The following is a 24529-nucleotide window of genomic DNA, read 5'->3' on the forward strand; positions in this document are numbered from 1 at the left end:
TTGTTCAGCCAGGTTTCTGACCCTATGGAGGTGACTGGGAGCACAGAGCAGTCAAACCGCAACTTTGCGTGAAGCATCACTGTGATATTTCTGAATAGAGGTTTTGGCCAAAATATTTTCAGTTATGCTTTGTGCGTTTTAAAAAAAAATCTACAGAACGTCATCTGAGCTCTTACCAGCTTTAGCCATAAGGTTATACGTGTCCCATCTTTCTGATAATCTTTCATCTTTCCTGACATTAGTGGAAAATGGTTTGCTAGTGTTGGCTTCAGCATTCTTGAACGTGAAGAATGAAAAAAATCCTGAAGTTGCTGCCTGCAGTGAATTCTTTAAGCTCTAACAGAGTGTTAGCCTGATAAATATATTCTGACTGAACATCTGCTTATGTTAGGTTACTGAAGAAACCAACATCTTTACTATCCTGTTAATTGTTTTCATCTTTTGGCTCTTCTCATATAGTCAGATTGTAAATTCTGAGGCAGGCACCGTCCTTTTGTTTTGCATTTGCTTTGTGCCTACAATAATGGAGTCTTGCCCACAACTGGGCAGTACAGCAATATAAATTATAAGCTTTTGTTGTTTGTGCTTATGAAGATAAATGCCATTGAAAACAACACTGCGGCTAGGTGAACCATGGTGGGTACTAAATGCTTCTCGGTTGTAGCAGCATAGCTGCACATGCACTAACTTTCCCTGCTGATGGCTTCTGATACCTGGGGTAGTGCAGGCATTGCTGCTATACGCTGTAGCCTGAACTGTGGAGAAATTCGTAGGAAGGTAGGGTCCCTTGTTAAATTGATAATCCTCTCCTATGTTTGTAAGTTTGGCCAAACTGTGCGTCTGTGCAGTCGGTCTTTCTCTAAAAGGCTCTCATGTGGAAGTGTGCCTCAGGTTTAGATGTAACATCTAAATACAGCAAGAACCCTGGATACCCCCAGGGTGGGCTCATGTTAATTATACTGGAATTCCTCCAGGCAACTGGAGCACGGAGCTACTGTTGTGTTATCTGCTTATACCTATTCATCTGAGCTGAAAGCTGAGGCTGTGCACTATCCCAGCATCCTGATGGCTTGTCACAGTTATCCGATGTGACATGGTTGGCCTCTGCAAGTGTATTTTTTTTCTTTTACACAACACACTCTTTTGGAGACTTCACACTTCTTGTATTGAACTGACAGGTTAGCTGGTAAGAAACAAATTGCAGCACAGCGTGGACCCACAAACTTCAGCCGCTGTGCAGAGAAGTGGCTGCTCTTCTCTTAGAAGTTAAGTACCCCCCATAAAGATGTCGCTGCCTTGCCCGTTTCCCTTCCTTTGAGGCTACTACCCTATTAAAAAGCATGGTTTATTTTATTTTTTCTTTTAAGCAGATGATGATGATGATGATCAGTGAGTCTGATCTAAAAACCCAACTGAGATTGAGGCCTCAGGTTTTTTTTGCTTGAGCATATGATAAAAATGATCTCTGCCTAGGGTAAGAAGGAAAAGGAGAAGAGGAAATTTTATCCCTAGAAAATTCCTAGGAGCCTGCGGCAGAGACAGATTTCCAGGATCTTCTCTGTAACTGATGTATGTTGAATTAGTATTCAAAACAACTTTAAAAAGCTGGGCAGGAAAGTGTTGGGTTTAGTTTGTGGGTGAGCCTTCATTTTAGATAGCTGCAGTTTGTTTGAAAATGCGATGCATCGATTTTTCTGGGCGCGTGAATCCAGTGGCATGTTTCTATTCACTGTTAGGATGACTATAACTGAATTGGGTTTTCAGAGCAATGAGATGCTATGATTACAAGTTCAAAAAACTTTCTACAAATATTGTGCAGCACTCACTTAAGGTGGATTGTTTCCTTGAGAATCTTTGTCATGTGCAGCAACCACTAGAATATGGGCAGACTGCTATCACAAGACAGGAAGACAGCAGAAGTCCTTTCAGAAATAGTTAACTATTTACTAAATAACTTTTTTCTTAATTCAGTGTCTCACTAATTCTAATACTGACACTAACAAACTGGGGGACAACGTTGTTGTTAGATATGCCAAAGCACTTTCAGAAAATTGGTCCTGTCCTTAAGTCTCTCCTCTGTGTTTTCATACTTTTTCTGTTACAGGGCCAGATACTGGATTCATTCAAAACGGTTGCACTGACTGCTTTGGAGCTCTGCTAATTTGCGGCATTTGAGGATGTAGTTTTTACCGTTTATCTGAGGAGTTATGAGGTGCCCAGCTTTTTCTGTGGTGAGGCGTAACTAAACATAGAACATGTTCCCTTTCTACATCATGTGGCTATATTGAGGGTGTCTGCTTCAAGGCATACTTGCTAGTGTGCATGGAGAGAGAGTCATCTTGACACACCAAAGTCATTAGATGCCTTTCCTCCTGAAGGCAGGTGTTTCCGGTTCATTGAGAGCCCTCCAGTTTTTCTCTTACTGAATTATATTCAGGTCACTCATTGCAAACTTATGGGTGCCAAATGTTACTGTCTGTGAAGCTGGTGGTACAGGAGCAGGTTATACCCCACAGTGGGTCCAGCGGAGGTCTGGACAGCTTTGCGCTGTCAGAGCATGCAGTGGGGATCAATGAAACACAGGTCAATGCTTCAACAGTTTAGAAGCTGATCTTAATCAGCACTCCTTTTTATGTATGTGTTTACAGGAGAGAACAAGTACTGTGTTTTCACGGCGGAGAATCGTTGCTCTACTCCCTGTGTGACTGTCCCTTAGTCTAATCTGGAGTGTGTGCATATATGTGTATGCATACATACGTATATGTATGTTCTCATCCACATATGTACCATATGAGCAGTATTAGAAGTAATAATAGAACTGTATTCTGCATCATATTATATGCACATGGCTAAGAATTTTCTTATGGAAGCCTTAAACATGTTCTCCTCTCCTTCCCTCCCTTTCCCCCCCCCCACCCCCCCCCAGGACCTGTATGTGTTTCAGAGCCTGCAGTGTACATGTGAGCGTTTAAGAATGTACTTGTTAGCAAGTAGTACCAATGGAAAAGTCTTTCCAGGGTTTGAAGTAATGATTAAGAATAAGACTGATTTCAGCTAAAAGAATTCGATGATGATGATGATAGAAAGAAGATCACCTGTAGAGTAAGAATGGATCACAAGTGCAGTGCTCCATTTCGTATGGCGTACCTCTAGTAGGTAGGTCAGAGTTGGTTTTGTATTTACACCGTATGTGTGGATATATCTCTGTATTACTTTGAATTGAAATTTGGATGTTTTAGTTGAAGAATTTTGAAAGGGGAATCTGATGTAAAACATACCACATACATACACATCTTTTGTATGTATTAATTACATAATAATCTTCAAAAAGTGACTCTAACTTTTAGGGAAGGATTTCTTTTTCTGTAAGACTGGATTTTTTAAAAGGACTAAGCATGGTGTAACTCTTTGTGCAGCGATGTAGAGTACAAAACCCCAGTAGGAGTACCTCTGACTGTGGACAACTTGTTCTGCCATTCATCGCAGTAGCATCAATGCACATGACATTACAATTCTGCTCCCCAGTAAATCAGATAACTCTTGTTTTGAATTTTAGGCAGTCCTTTCGCTTTTATTGTCTCTAGCAGGCAAAAATATCGTATAGACCCGTAGAGGAGCAAATATTGGACCAGAAAGAAATGCTTTGTTCACCAAGAAGATCAGAACAGTTCAAGCTTTGGTATAAAGCCAGGCAGAGGTTAACACTGAGAACCCAGGCCAAAGTTAATGGGCGCATAGCTTTATTTTCTTTCTCTGCTCTACCCACTTTCAGATGTTTTCAGATTAGCGGCCTCACTGGAGAATATATCCCTGCTACATCTTGACAGGTTGGAGAATGTTTCCATAAGTAAAGACCTCAAACAGAATCAGTACAGGAATGTGGCTTTTGAACTTCGCTACACAATTACTCACTTGAGAACGGAAAAACGCCCTGAGACGTTCTTGAGACGTTCCTTCAGCGTAGGCTCTCCTTTGCTCACCGAGCCTACATCAGAATGCCTTTTCTTACTAGGTTTATGTTTTCAGTAGAAATTTCCCTCCTCATCCCTGATTGCAGTAGTGTCAGTGTTGCAGATAAGCTTCTCCTGGGCGCGGAGGATCGTGAATGCAAATGTCCGTGAATTCTTTCCCAGGCAGAATAGAGCACATTGAGGGGTACCAGTTCCTTAGCCCTTTTCTTTCTTAGTCACTGTGTTGAAGCTAGTGATGTGGACCATGGTTAGCGTACCCAAGAACGATGGCTAAAAATTGCTAGGAACGTAAGGGTTGTCTGAATGCGGGCCGTTGATCAACGTTGCTGCAGATGACAACCGCTTTTAGGAATTACTGACTGCTGAGCTCACTTCGTTCACTCTAGATCCCTGCTTTTTATTAAGTCTTTATTATATTCCTTTATTATGTTCCTTTTTCTTGAGGAGAGGTTGGAGCTCAGGGTGACTCAGGAGAATTGACAGGCAAGGTGACTATGTTGTGATGCTGCTGGCTGTCTCTGGTTCTTCTGGCAAAGACCAATATTTCAGTCACTCGGCACTTAAAATTAAATTGACACCTGAAAGGATATTTGGTCTGGTTCATTTATTTTGTGTTATAATCGAGGAGTCCTCTGTCAGGTCCGCCTTTGTGAGCTTTCTACTCATGTCGAGAACTTTGGCAGGATACGTGTTTACTCCTGTTATCTGACAACGACAATCATCAATGTCTTGCAAAGTGATTAATCTGTGGGCCCTCGCATCAGGTGGCCAATTCTGTTCCGAAGGAAAGGCTTTGAGGATTGTTGCATTCCTTGTAGAAGAGACTTTTTTTTTTTTTAATAGCCCACTACACACTGCAGTAATGAGATTATGTTAGACTATAGTTAAATTGTCAGTATCTTCAGCTAAGAGTCTTTAGCTCTTCGTTTGTTTAGTAAAGCACATTCCACTTTACACTCTGGTGCATAACTGTAATTTCTGGTGTTGCTGTCATAAGTGTGTATTGCACATTCTTACATATTCAAGAACCTAGAAATATTTTTGCATCAGTTCCACATGGGTTGCAGTGAGTATAATTTTGTACGTGTGTGTGTACACGCACATATAGTGTGTGTATGAGAAAGGATATCAACTCTGTGAAGTATATGGAAGTGTTTATTGCAGCAAACATTTGCTGTGCTACTTGTTGGAGCTTTTATAGAAACAAACGTTGCTCTCTGCTATTGGGGATGTGTCTCAGATGCTTCGTGAAATGCTACTGGATACCAGGTAGTGGGCAGGCATTGCTACTTCCCCTTGCACGTCATCTGTGCAATATTCAACAGACCACTATCTCTTTTATGCTTGTGAACAGGAGTACTAGCCAGTGGATCGATCTCCCTCCACAGAATCAGGCAGCTGGGGAGAAGAGTAGTGACCTTTGGCTGGAGAAGGAATTTGTCTCCTACTGGCTTGGTTTCTTTAGGGTGTTTATAGCATGCGGGAAAGCTGAATTGTACACAAAAGGGCAAAGCATCTTTGTGCAGCCTTGGAAAGCTGCTCACAATTCCTGGAGTCTTTTTAGAATCGGACTATCCTGTAACAGTAGGAACCAATCTGAGTCCTTGCAGGAGCTGCCTGCCCCTCTGTCGATTCCCTGAAACCATTCTTCTGGACCTTTGAGCAAAGCAATAGGTTTTTCAGGCTTGGCTGTCACTCCAGAGTGTGTTAGCCTCTTTCTGAGCGGTGGTGGGTAGCCAGGACTATCTTTCTCAGTAGCTGAGCTTGCCTACTGCCACTGTTGAAGCATTTCCTAGTTGGCTGTGTTTGCAGTCAGCTCTCCAGCTCGTCAGGACTGTGGCAGGTCACTGAAAATAGGCGATGAATAAGAGCAGTCCCTCTGTCGGGTCTTTGCAGTGTGGAGCTCCATGTACTGGACCGAGGAGTGAATCGATGGCATGGAAGAATGCCACAGCCACTGCTAAGGAGGATGTCTTTTTTGCCTGGGAGTGAGGGACTGTCTTGGCATCAAGATAGAAGTGTTGAGGCCTTAGGGAAGCTGGGGGCAAGACTTAAGGAGATCATACTAGACATCATTTCCTGAAAGATGTCCCGCAACACGATACAGCTAGGAAGGCGAAACTCTGTTATAGGCGTACGCTCTGTTATGGGAGAAGACACCAGATGATGCTGTGACGCATAATGCTGCTAGTTCTTCTTTCAAAGCACATGAACTAGTTCTTCATCTTTGGATGCTATTAGTATTAGTTTAATTGTGCAATAGATCTTTGAGAAGTGGACGTGTTTGATCTTTACTTCATCTTGATGTGAAGTTAATAGTTGAGTTAGAGTGGATTTCAGAATAACAGGTGGCTCTAGTGGTTTGATATTTGTGAAAGAAGGAATTTTTTTGGTCTGTATTGTTTGTGTCCTGATTGAAGTGTGTACATCAATAGCAAGTTACACAAGAAATGACTTCATACCCTGATTTTGATGTGGTTTGGAAGGCAGAGTCAAACGCTTGGAGCCCTGTTTTCTTACTGCTGCGCAAAGGTCTAGTACTGTTAAAAGGAGTTAACAATGTTGAGTGTGAGAAGGAGGGACAGCTGTCTTCATATCACTGCACAGACCAAGAGAGAAGAGGTGCAGGCATGGAAAACACCAGAATCTTTTCCCTATGGAGTAAAGTAGAAGCCAAGGCTGGTGATAAGTGACACGTTGAGCTGGTTTGGTTAAGGCCCGTATTTCACTCCAGGGAGGCTCTGTGAGTTTTCACATATGTTTGCCTCTAACACCTTAGAAGATTTTCCGATATCTGGACTTGTGTCCTGATCAGTCTTAGTCCTCGCTAATTCAGTAGCAAGATATGCGTTCATGCCAACCTGCTAGAATCCAACACTGTGTTTTAGAGATAAAATATATATATGTAAAAAGTTTGGGGGGGGGGGGGGGGAAAGCATCTGGTACAGCTAGAATAGTGATGAACTATACTGTATGCTAAGCACAGAGGCCGGGCACTGCAAGCAATTTCTCCAGTGCTCATATAAATCACATGGTAAAGGTTTTACAGGAAACTCAAGTGGATATTTAAACATTCCCTGGCTAAGTTTATTCATTTTGTTTTGACTGAAACAATCAAAGATCGTGAGGCTGTAATTTCAACAGGAGGTTAAAGTAGGTGACTGACCGTGTTGTGATCGTATTTATGTTAGAGCTCAGGGGAGAGATTACTCATAAGGATCTTATTAGGCTGCATGATTTAAAAAAAAAAAAAAAAAAAAAAAGGCGGCAAAGCAGCAACAAATTTTCAATATCTAACACATACAGTGGCTGCATAATGTTCTACCTAGATAGATGATAGTTTAATATTTAGTCTTATACGTGGGCTTACGCTGAGACACACGATTGTTTACTCCTAGGGGATTATGGGCATTAATTTAAAAATGGTAATACAAGTGTCGGAACTGTGCTCAGAGCTGGAGGATTCAGAGGAGCCTAGTCCTCACAGAAACTGATTTGTTTGGTTGCTCTCACTGTAACTCTGAATTCCTGAAAGAAGAGAGAGGATAGAACGGCTTTATTCCCTCTGCCTGTAGGTGAAACCAAAGACTCCGGTTAGCCTCCTGCAGAAATCCCTAATGAGATTTGCATACTATACCTTGTCTTTCAGTTAAACTAACAAGCTGTGGTTTCTGACTGTGTTCAAATACCTGTATTTTAATTAGTCCTCATCTTCTTTCCACCCCACCCCCTCATGACCCTTCTCTCTTCATCCACAAAGTTTGACTTGTTATAATTTGAAAGTGCAGCCCTGGAAAGCACTGCAAAAAAGAGCATGGTCCTGCCTAGCGATCAGTGCTCATGCATGCAACACACACTGACATTAAATGATGACTTGGTGCCTCAGAATGTGCATGTAATGAGGCTCCATCATCATAATTTAACCATGTAGTTCTGCTTAGTGGCAATATAGAGAAATTATTAATTAACCGATTTTATAATAGAATATACAGAGGTGATCCAGTTGCCTAAAGGGGGGAGAGAGTGCTGTCATTTGCCGTTATCAGATGAATTATATTATGAAAATGAGCTTCCAGAAATCAAGGAATGGAGAGGAAAAAATATGACTGCAATGGCTTTGGGTTGTTTTTTAGTTGCTGGTTTTCCTGATTTGCTAATGATTATTGTGTGTCCATCCTTAAGGTCATTTGTGATGCGTCCCATGCTGAGAATTATGACTAGCAGCAAGAAATGAGAAATTAATTTGTTTTAAATGATACTGCACATTATCAGGAGAGAGACTGCATTTTCGGCTACCAAAATGATTCCTAATGACAAGCTTAATGCCTCTATCAGGCACAGGCGCGCAGAGCGCCATGCAGTTTTGAGAATCAACTACTATGTATGTGTGAGGGTAAGAAACAGTTTGGGAGGAAAAAAAAATCCTGCACCTCCGCCCCTGATTCCAAACAGTATTAAGCCCCTTGTAACTAATCCCAGACAGTGGCAGGATGCAAGTTCAGCCATGTATGAAGTTGGTGCAGTTTTAATTTACTTCCAAGGAATTGCCTGTATTTATATTGATATGCCATTTGCTTGCTAGCTGGAGCTGGTTTAAGAGTCTGATTCAATTTCTGTAAAAGGCAGAGGAAGGATTCTTGCGTGGGAGATGTTAGCAAGACCAGGTGAAGCCCTGATTTTAATCCTGAGGAAACAGTCTCATACTTCGAGTTAAGCATGTGTTTGGTTTCGTTGCTGAATTGGTGCCATGAACGAAACAAAAGGGAATGCTTTTGTTTTTATGAATTGGCCACATGAGGCCACACTGATTCAGTGCTGCATTAGGTTAGTTAAAATTGCTGTGAGGCATTTGGTAACTAAAATGTTATAATTTAAGAAGTTGCGATTAACCTACCCTTGAAAGGGCAGCACATAAGTAGTGTTATCACTGGAAAGCAAATACTAAAGTGCTGTCTTCTGTCATAGTTTCATTTTGGATATACTGTTTGAGACTTCCTATGAAAAAGAGGCCAAGTAATGAAAGAAAAAAGTAAAACCTGATGGCTCTGCTCATTCATGTGATGAAACGGGGAAGGGCTGTGGGTTCAGAGCCTCTGGTTTTGCTTGGCTTATGTGACCGACTATGTGTGTCCTTCAAGTAATGAAGGCCAGAGCTTGCCTTTCATCACCTGAACACTTCCAAATGCCTTCTGGATCTCACTCTCCGACCCTTGCTACACTCCTACTACAAATTCTTGCACTGCTTTCAAGACTCGTTGGGTGTAATCCTGTTGTCTGTGCTACTTGTTTGAAGTAAATGTTGTGTTCTAGCCTGTCTTTAAAAGTCTATTCTTCTTGGAAAGCAAGTAGAAAAGCTGCAGACAGAGAAAATGCAAATTAATATTTTTGAAACTTTTTGAAAATTTCTGGTCTTTTTCATTGGATTTCCTACAGTATGCGCTGAAAACTGTTGTGACTCGGAGGATCAAAGTTCCCTGAACCAAGTTCCCGGTTTAGTTCCCTTGATTATTGGTGGCGAGAGAGGAGTGTACAAGCAATGAGTGGAAACACCTAAGTTATATATTTTAAGTAGGTGATATGAGTATCCCCCACGGAATATAGCAGGTGCAAAAGGCTCCAGTCGCTGTGTTCAGATACGCATTAGATGGACCCGGAGGGCTTATGAAGGGGGGAGAGCAAGATGATTTCTAAGGTGCTACCATGATCCTTACCTGGTAAAGTAACTTAACTACAAGAAATTCTGATTGTGATAGCTTTACCCCTGTGCTTGTATTTCAGGAGATTAATTGACACAGTGCCTTGGAGAGAAGCGCTATGCTGGAATGAAACCAAACCCGATTTATTTGTTCAGTGTTCTCATAGAATCACAGGAGACGTTTGGCACAGGAGGAGGACGCAGTATTGAAAGCTATTTAGAGATACGGATGAAAGGATGTAGTTTTCAGACTTCTTTTAAAAGGGAGGTGGGATGTCTTGCTACTTCTTTATCAAATACCTTAAGTGAAAATTCTCTCCTCTTGACTTTTCCTTTCTGGACACTTCTGAATATGAAACTGTAGAATCTTAGTATTCCCTTGCTGCTTATGATGTAGCAGCATTCACACAATGATGCAGTCTTAAATACTTGTGGGAGGGGAGTAAGGTTCAAGGGGATTTCACAAAGGATTTTTCTTTTGTCCTGAATGAAACATTCATTCATTTTGCATGAAAGCTTTTTTCAAGCTGGGTAACGAGTTAGTACACCAGAAAGAAGATCAAAAGTAACGCGAGCCAAAATGACGATGATTTTTAAAAATGAAGATCAACACGTTATCGAATAATTTTTCCCCCTTCTTCCTTCTCACCCCCCCCCTTAGCAAAAATGAGTGCTAAGAACACAAGGTGGCTTAATGATACTCAGTTGTTTGAACCAATAAGCAGACATCGTACTGCAGCCTGAACACACTGTAAGCAGCAGAGAACTCCTGCTGTGAACCCAACTAAGGAGGAAATATGGAGATCAAGCTTTGTGATTATAAAAGGTTCGTTTCCTTGATGTGAGTTTATTAGGGGTTTAAAAAAAAAAAAAAGACTGTAGCTTATATAGATCATCTCTTTCAAGGAATGAAAGCCCCAACAGCGACCGTTTGCAGGGCCCCTCCACTGTACCTTTTGACAGGCGATGAGGCAATGTAGTCCAGGTAGCTGGTGCCAGTTGATCCATATCAAGTGAGAGGGGTGCCCAGCCATGTAGTTGTGACCACTTTACATGATGCAATAACATATATTGCACCGCACCATGCTAATACAGAGCCTAAAATCCCCCTTACTCCTTCCAAAATCTGTACACATCAATGAGGGACAAGATAAGGTTCATTAAGAGTGCTCCCCTTCACAGCTTGTCGTAGGTAAGAGATAGCTTCCTACAAAAATCTCATCAGTTCTCTTAATGTGCTGGATTTCAAGGGAGGGAGCTTGTCTGTACTGATGGTTGTAGACGTGGACTGGTTTGAGGATAAAACTTTCAGTTTTGCCTAAGGATTTTTTGAAGCCTGAAATTTAGCTTTGTGAAAGGGGACCAAGTGGAATGAGACAGGAGGACTGCTCAAACAACAAGAGATTTCTATTTAAAAGGTTTGTTTTCTTGGAAGCTGTTCATGATGTTTTTGAGTTTTTCAACAAATGGGCAAAGTGGCAACGCTTTTTTCACGCGGTAAATGTCATCACCAACCAAGTAACTAATGTTGCAGATGTTTGTTTCCTGTCGTATCCCCTTCCTATTCATGGTAGCGCCTTCCCAATTTCAAAGGAGATTAATATTTTTTATGGAAAAATAATTTCTTTGCAAGTCAGTAGTTGGATGAATGAAGGTATTTTCCATACTGATCTGCAAGACATTTATAATAAAAATACTTGCATTACACTTTCCAACAACAGAGGCGGAGCTTACCGCGAGTTTCATGACTTCATTTGAACGAAAGAACCTTACACCTTAGTCCCTGGAACACTTTTTTTTTTTTTTTTTTTTTTTTTTTGCCCCAGTTTTCCTTTAGCTTTGGCATTGAGCAATATAGGGGATAAGCTGACTCTTACTAGTTGGTCTGTTTCAAATCTTTAGTGTTGACTGCATGAGAGTTGCACACAGATGAGTGCATAATAGTAATAATTATTCATGAATAATTATTTAGAAGTTGATGGACAATATGGTGAATAAATTGCCAAATATAGTTTGCCTGTTCTCAGAGTTGAACAGGTAAGAGGAAAATGTATTTGAGTTGTTTTCCAGTTGAAAGTACTGAATAAACCACGCCTGGCTAATGTTAGACCAGATTTTGTTTCCATCTGCAGTTATAAGTATGCAGTTGTTAAACAGAATAGTCAGTTGTTTGCAAGCTTTAGTGAACTTCACAATGACTGTTTTTTTAATGTAGTTTTTTATTAAGATACTGAAGTGTTTCATCATTACACCCTGTCTGAAATGCTCTGAAATTGTAAGGGCTTTCAGGTGTGGCTCCAAAGTTTTTTTTGTTTTTCATGAAAGTTGGAAATGATGATGTACTCTGGCGATTTTGTCGTTATAACTTTTGTTCCTGTACAACACAGGAGTGCATGAATATTGAGGAAAATATACTAGTAGTGTCCCTGAGCCAGGCCATTCCCACGGTTCTCTAACAAGGTTCCCTGAAGTTAGCTTTGCATGGCCCTGCCTTCTCGTCGTATGAGTGACTTAAGAGCGATACTTTCAAAAACACTTGCCCTATCTGAAAGCGTAAGTACCTTTGACTTTCAGGGAGACTTAGTTTCTCAGATGTTGATATTACCATTCCAGACTGCACTGTTCAGTACTTTGCTCTTCCTAGAGAAGTCGAGGAGAGATGCTTTTTGGAAAACTAGGCTATTTACGCAAGTGTCCTAACGTGAGCTTACTAAATTTTATGCTTTCACTTCAGAATGTCTTCATCTGAATCACATCCTCCTTTGTTTCCAGCAGCGTGAAGAGAAATTGAGATGGGCTGCAATAGCTTATCAGACTCGTATTGTTTATTTATTGTAAACCACAGCTGTCTGTTGAGTGCCAGCTCGTGACTGACAAACAAATGAGTTTACCCTTCATCTATTTCAAAGTGATACTGAAAATCTCCACATCCTGTATTTTAATTTTTGTGTCCTTCTTTGTCATTTTCCCAATGAAAATTACCCCAGCACTGATCTCAATGTTAATGTATTCCTGCTTACATTTGACTTCTGAATATGTTATGGCTAATTATCATTACACAGGACGAGAGATCACAGTCCTGACTGAGGTGCTTGGTTCGGGAACAAAAGGAGGCCAACTCTGCATCTTGGCATGAGGCCCAAAAAATGTGACTGAGCATCTTGAAACTGGTGGAGTCTGGGGAGGGGAAGGGAGCTTGTTGGCTCTTTTTTTTTTTTTTTAGTGTCATTTTATTATTTTTTTGTAAACTGGGGGAGGGGCCAGGACTGGGCTAAAATTTCCCCTTGAACATGATGTCAATATGTTGGCGTGTCTCCTTTTATTAAGATGCCATCCAACTGATAACAAGTCCTGCTGTGTTTTACCAACATAAAAAATTAGACTGGAGACCGGGGAGCGGCAGGTGGCTTTTGGCACCAAGAAATAATCACACTTGATGTGGAAAGTAAAGTAAAAGGAGCCATCTGTTCACTGCAGGAGGACGTGAAAAATCACATTAACATATTGTCACTAACATCATGAAATACAGAGTTAATAATAAATTTAGTTATCATGGCAAGCTGCAGTGGATGCTTCCTTAGAATAAGTTTTGCGTGGAAGGTGTGCTTGCTCACGTCCTCTTATTGAGATATGTACTTTTTTTCTTTGAAAGCCTGAACCCCACCATTTGTCACTGCCTGTGTGAGCAGATATGCGTCTCCTCCACTGGGAGCTTGAATGGCTTATCAGACTCCCTCACCTGCCCTTGCCCTTCAATCTACAACACTTCTTCTCCATCTTTCTTTCCTGACTGCCAGAGAAGCGCAGTAAAGGGTTGAAAAGGGAAGGAATTGGAAATCTAGTGGAAGCAAGGGAAGGAAAAGCTTAGAAAAAGAGAGAAGTCTTGGAGTAAGTATTTGCAACATGTACTGAAGGTCTGCTCTAATGCCTGCTGAACTTCTTGGGCAACTTGTCTTTTACTTTAGTTGACACTGGATTAGAATCATGGTATCTAAGTCCTTTCTGGTATCAACTCATTCCTCCTTTCAATCTCAGCTGGATTTATTAACTGTTTCATTCGGGATGCATGTGGCCTGCAGCATTGACCCATGAGGTCAGGAAATTATCTTGACTATTTTTTCCTCCTTCTCTGTGCTACAGTCTCCGCAAATTTCATGCGGCTATCGTGTCTGTGGAGGGCTGTGTGCTAACACAGTAAAGAGTTAGCCCGTTGACTGTTTTCAGAGAAAATGACTTCAGTAAGGCAGCGCTGATTTGAATCAAGGCAGCTGAAAATTTAAAACAAGACATGACCAGGATCTTCTCTTCTTGTTCTTCAGAAAGAGTCTTTGTAAAAACTTTAATGTCATTGTTCTACTACATGTGTACAATGTTTCTCAAACTTATGCCCGGAATGTGTTCAGGTTGCAAATGGACCATGTAGAAAGATCTTTAGCTATCATCTCTGCGAAAATCTCTGAGGATCAGGCAGGTTGAGATACTATGTGATGAGTAAAAGAGCAAACAACAATGGCCTAGCAATGTAGACATGAAGAAAGGAGACCAATTAAAGTGCATTTGGTCATATATTGTGGGTATCTGATAAGTATTGTTTAACTACCTACTGAGATTTGTACCAAAAGAAATTATAACAGAAGCTAGGTGAGTATTTTCTCATCTTGGAGAAGTCCTCTTAGCCCATTGGAAGCATCTGCTAGAGGAGACAGAGTTTAATTTCAGATGTGTTGGTTTGTCGGTTTGTGGTTTTTTTTTTTCTTTCCCCATCACGATGTTAGTCCTCTTCGCTTAGCTTTATTATCACTAGCAAGAAAAACGAGCAAGAACACAGCACACGCTGGAGATCAGTTTTCGCTCGCTTTTCACCCACCCCATTCATTAATTCTGCACATGTTTCAACACAGGACCCCTTTTAGCCAGGTCTCTTAGTCAAAACTAGCCTTTCATGCAAAAAGAAAGTAGTAGTCAAAGATTTTTAAACGATACGAATGGATTTTTAAACGATACGAATGTGTAACGTACCTGAGGCAGACTCGGGGCAATGAATTATTTGCACCTTCATGGTGTGTCTGATTCTTGCTCGCTGTGTTCGGCCAGACTTTTTGCAACTTAAAAACTGACTTTTCCAAAACATGAGAGAAAGTTGGTGCCGTTATTTCCTATGCATCTCATCAAGACTTCACCAAACCGTATATTCAGCAATTCATGCATCAGCATTTCGATGGTGCTGTGTCATCTCCTCGCTTGGAAAACGTGCTATGTATGGTGTAGTGGAGATCCTCAGCAGCACTTGAAAAAACATTTGTGAGGTCTTCAGTAGATGGTATATATGCACGTGCGATCCAAAGTGCTCTTACTTAAAGAAGGTAAGAAGTACTTCATAGGAATATCTAGAGCTGTTAGATATAATGGGAACTTATATTTTGGAAAGACTTCAAACTTGCACGGATCAAGGTCCTAATAGTTAGGAATCAACGTAACATCCTCTTAGCTGCCTAACAGGAAGATTCTTCCAGCTTCTTTTGAATAATCTGACTCATCCACCATTTTAAGATGGTGCGTTAGGTTAGCTGGATACGGTTTGATGCAGCCTATCTTTTTGCCTCGATGCGCTTCCTGCTAATGTTGTCAGAAGGGTTTGGTGCTTTGCTTCCTACAAGGCTCGTTGTAGCATTTGAGCGTTTCATAAGCACTGATAGATGCATCCTCACAACCTCCCATGAAGTAGGACATGGTGATATGCTCATTTAAAAAGATGAAGATTGAAGCCTGGAAAGAGCAAGCAACACCCACACACAAGCAGTCTGGGGCAGAAACAAGTATTGAATATAATTAATGTCAATCAACCTGGCGTTATGGAAAATAGATCTTGTCAAATGAACTTGATATCTTCTCTGATGAGACTATGAGTCTGGCTGATAGACTTCTCTTGGTACCGAATGATATTTTGTTTAAGAAACTGAAATGATGCAAAATCATCATAGAACATGTTATTAAATGCTAACTGGGAAATTTTAAAATGCAACTGTAACCGGGGTATCGCTGTTGAACAGGTGTGGTTCTAAGGAAATCCTGCAGGATTTCCTTTTTTGTCCTATGCTGTTATACCTCTTTATTTTATTTTGTTACTGACATAGATGAAAAGATACTGCAACTCTTAGTGATGACGCTAAGATTCCTGGAATGTTTAGTAGCAAAAAGGGCCACTTGCTGATACGGAGCCCCGAAGATTCGATAAGGGGAGGAAACAATTTCCTCCTTAATATGGCCAAACGCAAAGACACGTATCTGAGAGCGAGGAATGCAAGCCCCCCGTGTAGTACGGGAGAGGCTGTCTGGAAAGCAGGGCCTTGAGAAGGGAATTGGGCGGCAGGGTGACTAAACAGCTAGACGTGAGCAATGCAATAGCTAAAAGAGCTGCTACTGTTCTTGAAAAAGGTACTAAGGAGTAGTCAGCCAGGAGATGAAATCGTCTCTGTGGTAAGATGGTAAGATAAGGTGACTGTATAGTAGGAGGCCATGTCTGGAAGCTGAAGTTAAAACAATTTTACACTTGAAATAAGGTACAAATTTTCCCAGGAAAAAGGAAGGTTCAGTTCTTCATTGCTGGAGGCCATCTTAGAAACAGCAACCAAGGGATTTTTTTTTTTTTTTTTTTACTGAGGAAAGTAATGCCTAGAAACAAGACTTTTATTGTCCTTGTTTTAATCTGTAATCTATGCTGAGGCTGTACTTGTAAGACGACTCCTCCTCTCAGAAGCCCTGTAGCAGAAAACCTTTGTTTGTTCAGAAGGTGAATTGCTTGAAGTGAAATAGAAGTAATGAAGTTGCAGAATATTTGGCCGCTGACAATTCATTTTGCAAGCAAAATGTTACTTGTGGGGAAAAAGCTGTATATATTGACAGCCTTTTTGTGTTCTGACAGCACTTTCTAGTTTATTAGCTGTTTCATTTTGTACATGATGGACCTCTATGTGACTGTGGAAATAGGAGGCAGATGGGCTCTACAGTCAGCCTGAGGGGACAGGAGGAATGAAACTTCAGAACTCTCAAGTACCCTGAATTTTCTGCCTTTCATCACAGTGGTTAATGGACCCGCAGAGACTGAGAATACTCCACGAGCTCCAGGAGGATCTTAACGGGTGGCCAGGACTGAAGTGAATGGGTTATGCCCAGTTTCACAGGGAGAGAGGGGAGAGTGTCTGTGCAATGTGGTACTGGCATTTTGACAAGTGCAAAGGGAACGTTTCAAGGTTGGCTGTATGACCATGAGGTAATGTGCTACATGATAAATTCCAGCCTTCTCTTCCCTTGAATGCTTGTTGTCTTTTCCTCCTCTTTTTCTTTTTCTCATTTTTAAACTTACAGGCATCCTTCTGCCTGCAAGGGGGTGTAAAGGTCCCATCTGTTTTCCAGCAGGCAGGGAGTTAGCTCCTTCCAGCTGATTGAATCTTACAAAAAAGTGACTTGTGACTCTCTTAATGAATATAAGCTGCAAGTTCCATTAGCGGTTGTATGCAGGCTCATGTTATTCGTTGCTTGGAAGTGCTTAAAGAAATCTTTGTCTTTGCAAACAAGGTATGCAGACGTTGGAGGCTTTGCAAGTTTTTGTGCAAATAACGGCAATTTGCTGTTTGCATTGTGCCATTGCTGCAGATTTCCAGCCACCCCTCTGGGGCTGCACGCCTTTGTGCAAGGTGCTCCACCAACACAGAACATAGATTCCCTCCCTACGGCTTAGTCAGACCACAGAGGAGGGAGCGATCCTGAGGAAACAGTGCAGTAGTAGTGTACGTGGTAGCGGTGGTGATGACGAGGGTGATATTTATTTGTTTGAAAAGTATTAGTGTGTTATATGCTGTTTTCTATCAATCACTTGTTCAGTTGCTTTGATGAGGACTTGCACACATATGCAAGACTGCATAAACAGAAATAGGCAGGAAAAGGTTTGCATTTCACCTGCTAGTGCTTACTTGCAGCTATTGTAGGTAACTTCACTGCAGGTTTTTTTAGGAAAATAGAGACCTGACTGCCTGACACCAGATTATGAAGAGCTTCAAGATGAAAGGTTTCAAGTCAGACAGATTCTCATGTCTTTCCTTAAATAGGAACTGTGCAAAATGGGCACTATTCCAAATGAGCCAAGGTATGGAAATGTACCTTTACTCATAATTACGGTAGCTCGGTGCCTTTAAAAGAAGGAAATACTTCTCTTTCCTTTCAAAATACTGCCAGAGCAGAAATACAGCACTTGGAAGACATGTCCTCCTCTTGGAAGGAAATGTAGTTACAGGGCAGCGTTACCATACACGTTCCAGCATGTTTATGCACATTTGGGTCCTTGGAATAATAAAAGGAGTGTGCTATTATGTGCTCTCATTTACATAACTAATTGGAGCATGGTCCCTAACATTTTGGTGGCGAGTCAGCACAAAAGAATATCTCCTTATTAGCCCAGCAGGAGATTGGCGAGACAAATACTTTACAGTCCAGTCTTCCACTTCCTTCAGTACCATAGCATTCACGAAGTGGTGCTAAAGATTTGCAGAACATCTGGCAGGAGCAGGTGGCAGCTTACCTTTCAATATGTTATTTAAATGGCAGTTTAGTTAAGCCTAGAAATAATAATAATAAAAACATTTTCACTTACATTCATGTTTTAACAGTAAAGCAGCTTTTTGAGTTCAGTCATTCTGCCCTTCTTTCTGAGGCTCAACCTGTGCTTGCTCTTTCCTGATCTACCTGCTGTTTCAGTACTGAAAGCAGGTGCACATACCCTGGCTCAAAGAGGGGGAAGGTGTCTGGTTTTTACTATCCAATGCACAGCTGTTGTCTGCCAAGGAAGCTTCTGTGCTGAGAGTTTGTGTTCTTGTGTCTATAATGAAAGATCATGTTGCATTGTTCATATGATCTGTTGAAGTGAGAGATCAAAAACAACTGGAGCTGTCCAGCAAGGAGTTTCCCACACAAGCTTGAATATTTTGTGTGTTGTGTGTGTATGTCTGTCTGTCTCTTGTGTCCAGCCCTCAGATGGAGGGACTTTGAGCTTGTCCACAACAATGTCTGAGGTGCAAGTCAATAGCCTGTATGACCTTTTGGGACTGGTGCCCTTTATAATTTGCTTCTGCTAAATGTTTTTACGTCAGTAACAGGAATAGCACCTTTCTCCATTTCTGTGCTGCATGTGTTGTGCCCCACCTGTTTTACAGACAATCATTAATTTCATTGCTATAAACAATGCGACTGCTTGGTGTGGACAGCATTAAGTGGTAATGAGAAGCTGATTAGCACAAAAGAGGCTATGCTTTCTTACATTATTTAATTGATTAATGAAATTAGAGGCCTTATTTATAGCTGGAAAACTGGCTGTAGTTGTAAACATGCTGATAGGCCATTTAGGCCACAGAACACGCAAGATACCAGACACAGAACATGATCAATAAGGTGCATTTTCTATTTGAAAACATGGAAAGATATATATGAATATTTCGGGGGTGATGGCTGCATTGTCATTGTTCGGGAAATGATCTTTACTCTGTATCACTGCGTGGATATCATTTGATGGATTATTATTGGAGATTGTGTTCTTTCTTGGTTCATGTTAATGACTTTAGTACAGGATTGTTGATGAGAAGGCGCTTTGGAAAACTGGAACACAAGTCACTCTTGGCTACTCAAAATGATTTTCATGAGTTGGTTTTAAGTTGGTTCAGTTTGGGAGTTTGAGCGTTTTCCATGTGACTGGAGTTTTGTTCTGTAGCTTTGCGTTAGGCAAGGGAGGGAGTAGAAGAGGGAGGATGAAAGGCATTGAAAGACGTGGATGGATTTATCCTAGAAACTGTGCTACCTCCAGAGACGGATTTTTTTCCAGAAGTGCTAAAGGGACATTATGATTCCTCATTTGTGCTGTCTGGTGCAATTCTTGATGGTGCTTGGGTCCCTATGACAGTTCAGTAGTGGTTTTGGAATCTCTGTGTGGTTTCCAGCTATTTCGCTGCTTGCTATTTCACGCAGCATAGTGCAAGTTAGGTAGAGAAGCGTGGTAATGCCCCCCCCCCGTTTCTGGGACTTCCTTGGCATCTGCTATGCATCATTGGTCCACTGGCAGCAAGATCACAGTGAAATCATGCTACAGAGAGCAAAGAGTGAGAGGGAGAGAGATCATGGGCAGAGCTACATTGGTCTGAGGAGGCTTGGCCGAGTGGGGCGGCTTTCTCACAGGTTGAAAGTTGGTTATTATCCTGCAGGATGGTAAATCCTTGCAAAGATGTCTCTAGAAAAAAACAGAAAACCCACCCTCTGTATTTCTGCAAAGGGTGGGCGGCAGTCTGCATCATTTGTCTTTCTACAGTACTTGCGTGGTTATCATAGTGAAAATGAACTCTCTCCATAGAGAGATCTAAGGAAACTGGTATTGTGAAGTATTTACTTTTTGGCACTGCTTCATTACCTGCTCTTTATAATTTATGGTGCCATATGGAACAAGGTCGATAACTACCCGTCTTTATGAACACACTGGTTTCATTTACCTGAAGCAGGCTTTTCAGTTTTGAATGGAATCAGAGCTACATTGTTGCCTCATTACGGTCCAATTAAAACGCGGTTTTAACCGAACGCTAGGTTGATTATTAATTGTCTGGAAGGCCTTTTTCCTTCTGTGCCTTTAATTAGGATTTCCCATTACAGCCTCATCCAGAAACAGAGCGCTGAAAACTCTGAACAATGTTACGGTGCTGTACAGTTGGTAGATGCTTGCAGAGCTGCGCGCGTGAAGCTAGTATACTGCAGATGCTCTCTAGTAGATCTTGCCCGAGTGACAGGAGAATTGTGCATATTACTGATGTAGTTTCACATATTGTACCTTCAGCTAAATGTCTTTGAGGGTTGGGTTTATCTTGTGGCGGGGCCTTGCTTTGCCGTGAAGTGGGTCCAGATTTTAGGAGCACCACAGTAGAGAAGGGGGGAGGGGGGGGAAAGATGTTTCTGTTGGGGAATAGCGTGGTTGCAAGAATATGGCCGTGAATTCAGGTTTATTAGTAAGCGTATTTGTGGAGGAACTAGAGGTGAAAGCAGGCTAATGCTTTTTTGCTGATTTTGCTTTTATCCTCTCTTGAATGAAGCGGATGAAACTGCAAGGATTCTGGGCCAGTTCCCAGCAGGTGTTAGCCGAGCTGTTGCTAAGTTGTGGAGTGGTGCTGGTTTATTTTAGTGGAATTGATTCCTTAGGATTAATATCACTTAGAGATCGGCAGCTGTCCTATTCCTCCCCCCATACATGACAACTGACTTTGGAATTGCTCTAAAAATGATCAATGTTATGGATTTTTCTATTGGTAATGAAAACTTTTTTTTTTTTGGAATTAGTGACAGGAAGCATGGAGAAGTGCCGCCTCTTAGAGAGACCTTCTAAGAACATCATTACTGTGTGTTAAGGTGTGCATTGGGTAACAGGACTGGAAATTGCTTGGGGATTATTATTTACTTATGGGTTTTTTTTTTTTTTTTCTTTTCCTCCCTGCCTTTTCACTTGTGTTAAAAGAAGCCCTTTAATCACTATGAAGAAAACCTGTCAAAAAGGGCTTCAGTGGAAAATGTTATTATGTGGCATTATATATGGTAAGGCATTTTCTTTCAGTTGGCTAGAATGGTACTATACAGAATATGTTTTAAAGGTATTGCTTAGTGCCAAAGGTTTCCCAGCTGGGCTTTGTTTTGAGGGGGGAAACGGCTTATTCTTCCGTACCGCACAGTAGGAAATCTTCTGCCTTGCAGCTCTCCAGTGATTTATTTTAGATGTTTAGCCAAGGACTTAAATGGGTTGGTAGAGTAGCACCTTCAGAGAAGTTGCTCTTTATAATTTAACTTTCAGAGAGCAGGTTATAGTGCTCTCAAACAGTTGTGTCAAAGACCCAGCAAAAATTAATGGTTCAGAACTAATGGCAAGCTTTCCAGGATGTTGCTCTGATTTATTGAGTGGTGCTAAGCTCCAGCATCCTTGTGTGGAGAGCCCTTGTCTTTGTATAAGGGCGCTAATATTACCTCAAGCTGTTTGTGAGTTGACTTGGTGAAATTGCTTAGATGCTAATCTCAGTGTAGTTAGCTGGTGATGATTACCCTTAAGTATTCAAAGAGCAGAAACCCTGGGGAAAGGCTGATTAGCTGCCCAGGAGGATGATGTTCCAGCCATGTAAACAAACTCCTGAAGTCTCCTGGTTATAATGAAGACCAGGCCCCAGTGACAAAGCCCACTCTGCTCTGTGCTGCTGCATAGAAGTTGAGCAATTTGCAAGGGGAAAGTGATTGGAGTCAGTCCCTGTGATGCACGTAATCCACTAATCACCACTCAGAGACTTCTGGTGCTCAGAAACAGCAGGAGGGAATTGGCTTTTATGAGCTGAAGGAGACGCTGGCATATGTTGTTGAGGAGAGGGGGAGGAGGGACTACTTAAATATTTATAGATTAAGGGTACAGTGGGATCCCTTCTGTCTTTTGTATGCCTGGTTCCCTGACTTCCTCTTGGGGATAGCAAAGCATACAGACTCTTTAGCCTACCTGTGTAGTAACTCAGAAGCATCTAGTCTAAACCTCCTCCCACCTTCTAGCCTTCCGGCTTGCACTGATGGACTGGGTGGATATGAGATAAGCCACTAGGCCGTTGCAAAATGTGTTTTGTCACCTCCCGTTAGAGTGGGCTGTCTCTGTCTTCTCTGAATATATGGCAACTAAAAAGCTAAGGGCATCACAGCCTGGAAACCTGTGAGAAGTAAGTTTAAAGTGAAATGAACTCAAAAGCATGTTGCTGACAGGCAGGCAGATACCAGCTTCCAACAGAAGGCTGTATGCAACACTGTCCTGAATCTCTGTCACAGTCAGTACTCGGTACTAGGGCCAAACAGGTAGAGTTGCTGAGAGGCGGGGGATATCTTCGCTTCCCATCTATAACTTCCTAAGGAATCGGCTTTCCTGCATGCAGGCTGCAAGATGACCTTTTCGTTGGACTGCTCCTCCTTCAGTGATTGCATTTCATGTGTAAATACATCCTCCTTTGCATAAGGAGGGCGTATTTCATTTTGTCCCCTGTCACACACAAGCACTTTCCTCTCCTGGACAGAATAACGTTTCATATACGAAGTACTCCACTGGGAGTCTTACGTACAGAATATCTGAAGAAGATAGAAAAGGCTGGGAAAAAAAGTAGAGCACGTTCTGCATCGTTCTGTTAAGTCAGAGCAGCCTAGGAATGTGGTGATAGAGTAACAGTGCCCCACTTAGGAGCAGGAGGCTGGAGGAGATCTCGGTATCGCCAAGTGTGCTCTGCTGTCGCAGACAGGTGCGTTGGTAACAGGGGTGTAGCAATGGGAGTGATCTCTGCGAGAGAGACGACTTTGGGAGCTCCTGCCCTCAAGTCCCACGGAAAATGATTGTGGTGCTGAAACTGAAAAATGGTTTGTGTTCCCTTATTTAAGCTGGGTAAAAACTGTAGAAAAATTCTATGCTTTTTTTTTTTTAATCTTTCTGTTTTTGGTAAGCTGTAGTAAATGAGCTTCTCCAGAAGACCCATATTTTTTCAAAAGTGCTGCTTACTCTCTAGCAGTAGTATTAATAATAGTAAGAACTATTACTGTTCCTTGCTCTTGATCAATACTCCTGAAGTGTGTTACAAAGAACAGAGGTATCATTGTCCATTTCACCCAGTGGAGGAAACTGAGGCGTAGGGTGAGAAGAGACTCGATCAGAGCTACCTAACCTGTACATTGTGCAGCCGAGAACTGAACCCAAGTGTTCAGAGCCCGAATCCAGGGTCTTTTCCTGTTGCCCACCTTCTCTGCTAATTGTAAAACAGTGAGAGAACGGTGATGTGAAATCTGCCAGTTTATTTCATTGAAACGGCAATTTCCATGAAACTTTTGATAAGCTTTAGTTGCAACTTGTGTTGCAAAGTAGTTAACGTAGCCTTTGTGTTCACAGGCACCCGCGCGTATCTTTACTTTTGTGAGCCATCTACTTTCTTGCCCTTACTATTCAAAAGTTTTAGTGTGGCATGAACAAATCACACCAAAGGTGCCTCTTTGGAAAGGATGCATAACTATCTTCTGTCCCATTCGGGTTAACGGCTCTTTTAAGACCTATTAAAACCTGCAGCTATATAAATCACTTATTAAATGGTTTAATATTGGATATTAAAATTGCACAAATCAGTTCTAATCGTTTAAACTTGTTGTAATGAAGGTCAGCCCCTCAAATCCAGTACAGCGCAACAGTCCTTGAAAGTCATTGTGGAGTCTGCCTGAATGCTTTCAGCAGCTCACTTGGTGCGCTGATGGGTCTTCTGGAAAAAGTCAAACCAACTTGGCACGGAACGTGCTCTGAAAAGGTCCCGACACCTTGGGCACGTGACAATTTCTCAACCTTTGTCAATCTGTGTGACGGAATGGACTTCTGACAATTTTAAACAATGCAAATAATGCAAATTCCATTTATTCTTCTGGTTGTCACACCTTTATTTTCCCAGATCCAGAGAGCATTTTGCCCTTTGTGATGGTATGGAATTAACATGTGCATATGTGCCTCTAGTTGCTGTTATCGTAGAGGATCATATTTTCCTCTGTTGAGAGGAATTTATTCCTCTCAATATATTCCTTGACCTAAATGCATAGGTCAAGGAGTCTTTGTCCAACTACAGGGGGAGCAGCTGTCTCATGAAAACAATATCAAAGCATCAATTGGCTTAAAACTGTAGTTTAAGAGCTTTTTTTTTTTCTTTTCTTTTCTTTTTACAGTCCAGACTCTGGTTAAACTTAATGGTATAATTGTGTGACATAGATTCTGGCAAGTAGTGGCATAAGTTCTTTCACTGACTTCAGG

The 24529-nt window shown here is 41.5% G+C and overlaps 1 long non-coding RNA gene across 1 annotated transcript in view; it reads left to right on the forward strand.

Annotated features, from left to right (window-relative positions):
* LOC138067117 (uncharacterized) overlaps positions 1-24529 on the forward strand; it is a 248822-nt gene that overhangs the window by 24460 nt on the left and 199833 nt on the right. The gene's annotated exons all lie outside the window — the stretch shown is intronic.

The sequence above is a fragment of the Struthio camelus genome, chromosome 4 (assembly GCF_040807025.1).
Source record: "Struthio camelus isolate bStrCam1 chromosome 4, bStrCam1.hap1, whole genome shotgun sequence".
NCBI classification, from domain to species: Eukaryota; Metazoa; Chordata; class Aves; order Struthioniformes; family Struthionidae; genus Struthio; species Struthio camelus.